Below are 6,000 nucleotides of genomic sequence, written 5' to 3'. Positions count from 1 at the left end.
CAGATTTAACTCGAGACGACAGTGACAGCCCGAGCGGTCGAAAAGAAATAGCGGAACATACTTTTCCTGCGTCGAGGTGTAGCTCTTCTCACGGACGTCTCCGTTGTTGTTGTGCTGTGGCCCTGGGTTCCAAGCGACAGCGAGAAAACCTCAACAGCAACGCATACGTGTTTAAATGAATCGAAAGGCCTTAATAAAGATAGATGAAACGGTGGCTCAGGTGCTGGAGTTCTGAAGCGGCCGTATAGCTTGGGCAGTAAGCTCACTAAGTTAGTGTGTCATGCTAACAACGGGAAGGCTATGGGTTAGATATCACCAAGGGCTATTCCATATTGCTTCCCTAAAAGGCAGCGCGAGAGACTGCCAGGCAAATCCCAAGTGATCTGTACAAGGACTAGGATGTCCGCACGTCTGGAAACGTTCTCGCCGACTTGTGTGCCACGCTGACGACACGGGTTCTCGTCCGATCACCGAAGTTAAGCAGCGTTTTTACGTGCTTAGTACACGGCTCGGTGGCTAACTAGGAAGTCTGCGTGCTGTTGGATTCTTTAATTTTGCCTTTTCCCTTAGTTTTCGGTGTTGCTGCGAGGTAATGATACGGTCCAGCACGCTGACCCCTCTCTTGCCTCTCGGGACGCAAATTCGCGAACCTGCGGCCACAGTCAAATGAAAGGGTCCGTTGTGCGTTTGTCGAGTTGGTCTCTCCCAGTCGTTTCTAGCGCCTGTCCTCTACATATACGCCCATTTGCAAGCGTCAGCTTTCGCGTCAGCCGAGCAAAGTCGAGACAAGTCGACACATGGGGACACACGATGCTGTGAATTGCAATCCGTACTAGCCTACGCGGAGCGGGACGAGTGGCGAAGGAAAACCATTCGTAACACGACAATTCGGAAATTCGACGATCGCGAGCGTTGGAAACACTCTCCTGAGTAAAGAAGACAACTTCCGTGCGGTGTCCGGGTTTCGAACCCGGGTCAGCTACTTGGGAAGCAATCATGCTGACCGACACACCACCACCGCCTTCTGCTACGCGCTGCTTGCGCCGTGATGTGTCGCCTTCCCTCCTGGCGCCAGAGGCCGAAGGCAATCTCGCTGTAGGCGCTCAACGCCGAGTGGAAGGCGAGCACATCTGAACCCGTTTTCCTGGTGCTGCTAGGGCCATATACTGAAACTGAGCGCAGAACTAACTTTTACTGAAGAATCTGCCCTTTAATGCACATCAGGGCGAACACGAAATTTCTAATATGAAGTACTCACTGACGATCCAAAGACGTTTCAGTATGTACGCGTCGGTACCACCGGGGCAGTGCCTAAGTATTGTAAAGTGAAGGACGACAGTTTGAGCCTCACGGGAAGTATTTCATTGGCTTCCCACGAGTGCGTAATGCACAGCGTGGCTGTTGCTAGGAAACGGCCTTCTTTGCCGTTGGCTAATATCTAGTTTTCTTTGCATCATTGTGAAAATGTTCCTATTACTAAATACAGTTTTGCTAGTTACAGTTCAAACTGGAAACGACGGAAGAATGCGGTCCAACGCGCCACATTGGTTCCCGAAAGGGAGGGTGCATTTCCTACGCCACGTCTGACATTGCGTCTTAAATTTTCTAAAACTGACATAATTCCATCCTACCGAAAAAAGAAACAGGTTTCGCAGCGAGGTTCTTTGAGATATTGTTAGAGATTGAAGTCTCTGGAGCTCTTTCCTCGCACGTCAGATTGGCCGAGCGGTCTAAGGCGCCAGATTTAAGCTCTGGTTCCCGTAAGGGAGCGTGGGTGCGAACCACACATCTGACAATGCATTTTAAACATTCTGAAACTAACATACTCCCTTGATCTTTCAGAACAAGTAAATTATGCAGAAACACGCCATGCAGATTTAACTAGAGACGACAGTGACAGCCCGAGCGGTCGAAAAGAAATAGCGGAACATACTTTTCCTGCGTCGAGGTGTAGCTCTTCTCACGGACGTCTCCGTTGTTGTTGTGCTGTGGCCCTGGGTTCCAAGCGACAGCGAGAAAACCTCAACAGCAACGCATACGTGTTTAAATGAATCGAAAGGCCTTAATAAAGATAGATGAAACGGTGGCTCAGGTGCTGGAGTTCTGAAGCGGCCGTATAGCTTGGGCAGTAAGCTCACTAAGTTAGTGTGTCATGCTAACAACGGGAAGGCTATGGGTTAGATCCCACCAAGGGCTATTCCATATTGCTTCCCTAAAAGGCAGCGCGAGAGACTGCCAGGCAAATCCCAAGTGATCTGTACAAGGACTAGGATGTCCGCACGTCTGGAAACGTTCTCGCCGACTTGTGTGCCACGCTGACGACACGGGTTCTCGTCCGATCACCGAAGTTAAGCAGCGTTTTTACGTGCTTAGTACACGGCTCGGTGGCTAACTAGGAAGTCTGCGTGCTGTTGGATTCTTTAATTTTGCCTTTTCCCTTAGTTTTCGGTGTTGCTGCGAGGTAATGATACGGTCCAGCACGCTGACCCCTCTCTTGCCTCTCGGGACGCAAATTCGCGAACCTGCGGCCACAGTCAAATGAAAGGGTCCGTTGTGCGTTTGTCGAGTTGGTCTCTCCCAGTCGTTTCTAGCGCCTGTCCTCTACATATACGCCCATTTGCAAGCGTCACCTTTCGCGTCAGCCGAGCAAAGTCGAGACAAGTCGACACATGGGGACACACGATGCTGTGAATTGCAATCCGTACTAGCCTACGCGGAGCGGGACGAGTGGCGAAGGAAAACCATTCGTAACACGACAATTCGGAAATTCGACGATCGCGAGCGTTGGAAACACTCTCCTGAGTAAAGAAGACAACTTCCGTGCGGTGTCCGGGTTTCGAACCCGGGTCAGCTACTTGGGAAGCAATCATGCTGACCGACACACCACCACCGCCTTCTGCTACGCGCTGCTTGCGCCGTGATGTGTCGCCTTCCCTCCTGGCGCCAGAGGCCGAAGGCAATCTCGCTGTAGGCGCTCAACGCCGAGTGGAAGGCGAGCACATCTGAACCCGTTTTCCTGGTGCTGCTAGGGCCATATACTGAAACTGAGCGCAGAACTAACTTTTACTGAAGAATCTGCCCTTTAATCCACATCAGGGCGAACACGAAATTTCTAATATGAAGTACTCACTGACGATCCAAAGACGTTTCAGTATGTACGCGTCGGTACCACCGGGGCAGTGCCTAAGTATTGTAAAGTGAAGGACGACAGTTTGAGCCTCACGGGAAGTATTTCATTGGCTTCCCACGAGTGCGTAATGCACAGCGTGGCTGTTGCTAGGAAACGGCCTTATTTGCCGTTGGCTAATATCTAGTTTTCTTTGCATCATTGTGAAAATGTTCCTATTACTAAATACAGTTTTGCTAGTTACAGTTCAAACTGGAAACGACGGAAGAATGCGGTCCAACGCGCCACATTGGTTCCCGAAAGGGAGGGTGCATTTCCTACGCCACGTCTGACATTGCGTCTTAAATTTTCTAAAACTGACATAATTCCATCCTACCGAAAAAAGAAACAGGTTTCGCAGCGAGGTTCTTTGAGATATTGCTAGAGATTGAAGTCTCTGGAGCTCTTTCCTCGCACGTCAGCTTGGCCGAGCGGTCTAAGGCGCCAGATTTAAGCTCTGGTTCCCGTAAGGGAGCGTGGGTGCGAACCACACATCTGACAATGCATTTTAAACATTCTGAAACTAACATACTCCCTTGATCTTTCAGAACAAGTAAATTATGCAGAAACACGCCATGCAGATTTAATTAGAGACGACAGTGACAGCCCGAGCGGTCGAAAAGAAATAGCGGAACATACTTTTCCTGCGTCGAGGTGTAGCTCTTCTCACGGACGTCTCCGTTGTTGTTGTGCTGTGGCCCTGGGTTCCAAGCGACAGCGAGAAAACCTCAACAGCAACGCATACGTGTTTAAATGAATCGAAAGGCCTTAATAAAGATAGATGAAACGGTGGCTCAGGTGCTGGAGTTCTGAAGCGGCCGTATAGCTTGGGCAGTAAGCTCACTAAGTTAGTGTGTCATGCTAACAACGGGAAGGCTATGGGTTAGATCCCACCAAGGGCTATTCCATATTGCTTCCCTAAAAGGCAGCGCGAGAGACTGCCAGGCAAATCCCAAGTGATCTGTACAAGGACTAGGATGTCCGCACGTCTGGAAACGTTCTCGCCGACTTGTGTGCCACGCTGACGACACGGGTTCTCGTCCGATCACCGAAGTTAAGCAGCGTTTTTACGTGCTTAGTACACGGCTCGGTGGCTAACTAGGAAGTCTGCGTGCTGTTGGATTCTTTAATTTTGCCTTTTCCCTTAGTTTTCGGTGTTGCTGCGAGGTAATGATACGGTCCAGCACGCTGACCCCTCTCTTGCCTCTCGGGACGCAAATTCGCGAACCTGCGGCCACAGTCAAATGAAAGGGTCCGTTGTGCGTTTGTCGAGTTGGTCTCTCCCAGTCGTTTCTAGCGCCTGTCCTCTACATATACGCCCATTTGCAAGCGTCACCTTTCGCGTCAGCCGAGCAAAGTCGAGACAAGTCGACACATGGGGACACACGATGCTGTGAATTGCAATCCGTACTAGCCTACGCGGAGCGGGACGAGTGGCGAAGGAAAACCATTCGTAACACGACAATTCGGAAATTCGACGATCGCGAGCGTTGGAAACACTCTCCTGAGTAAAGAAGACAACTTCCGTGCGGTGTCCGGGTTTCGAACCCGGGTCAGCTACTTGGGAAGCAATCATGCTGACCGACACACCACCACCGCCTTCTGCTACGCGCTGCTTGCGCCGTGATGTGTCGCCTTCCCTCCTGGCGCCAGAGGCCGAAGGCAATCTCGCTGTAGGCGCTCAACGCCGAGTGGAAGGCGAGCACATCTGAACCCGTTTTCCTGGTGCTGCTAGGGCCATATACTGAAACTGAGCGCAGAACTAACTTTTACTGAAGAATCTGCCCTTTAATCCACATCAGGGCGAACACGAAATTTCTAATATGAAGTACTCACTGACGATCCAAAGACGTTTCAGTATGTACGCGTCGGTACCACCGGGGCAGTGCCTAAGTATTGTAAAGTGAAGGACGACAGTTTGAGCCTCACGGGAAGTATATCATTGGCTTCCCACGAGTGCGTAATGCACAGCGTGGCTGTTGCTAGGAAACGGCCTTATTTGCCGTTGGCTAATATCTAGTTTTCTTTGCATCATTGTGAAAATGTTCCTATTACTAAATACAGTTTTGCTAGTTACAGTTCAAACTGGAAACGACGGAAGAATGCGGTCCAACGCGCCACATTGGTTCCCGAAAGGGAGGGTGCATTTCCTACGCCACGTCTGACATTGCGTCTTAAATTTTCTAAAACTGACATAATTCCATCCTACCGAAAAAAGAAACAGGTTTCGCAGCGAGGTTCTTTGAGATATTGCTAGAGATTGAAGTCTCTGGAGCTCTTTCCTCGCACGTCAGATTGGCCGAGCGGTCTAGGGCGCCAGATTTAAGCTCTGGTTCCCGTAAGGCAGCGTGGGTGCGAACCACACATCTGACAATGCATTTTAAACATTCTGAAACTAACATACTCCCTTGATCTTTCAGAACAAGTAAATTATGCAGAAACACGCCATGCAGATTTAACTAGAGACGACAGTGACAGCCCGAGCGGTCGAAAAGAAATAGCGGAACATACTTTTCCTGCGTCGAGGTGTAGCTCTTCTCACGGACGTCTCCGTTGTTGTTGTGCTGTGGCCCTGGGTTCCAAGCGACAGCGAGAAAACCTCAACAGCAACGCATACGTGTTTAAATGAATCGAAAGGCCTTAATAAAGATAGATGAAACGGTGGCTCAGGTGCTGGAGTTCTGAAGCGGCCGTATAGCTTGGGCAGTAAGCTCACTAAGTTAGTGTGTCATGCTAACAACGGGAAGGCTATGGGTTAGATCCCACCAAGGGCTATTCCATATTGCTTCCCTAAAAGGCAGCGCGAGAGACTGCCAGGCAAATCCCAAGTGATC

General features: G+C 50.1%; 1 non-coding gene across 1 annotated transcript; it reads left to right on the top strand.

Annotated features, from left to right (window-relative positions):
• Positions 1-1,711: 1,711 nt before the first annotated feature.
• On the top strand, positions 1,712-1,795 carry Trnal-uaa. Its single transcript has one exon. It is a non-coding gene; the product is annotated as a tRNA-Leu (tRNA).
• The last annotated feature ends 4,205 nt before the right edge of the window (positions 1,796-6,000 follow it).

The sequence above is a fragment of the Schistocerca americana genome, chromosome 7 (genome assembly GCF_021461395.2).
Source record: "Schistocerca americana isolate TAMUIC-IGC-003095 chromosome 7, iqSchAmer2.1, whole genome shotgun sequence".
NCBI lineage: Eukaryota > Metazoa > Arthropoda > Insecta > Orthoptera > Acrididae > Schistocerca > Schistocerca americana.
Note: the sequence above shows the minus strand (reverse complement) of the source record. Positions and strands in the feature narration are given on the sequence as shown.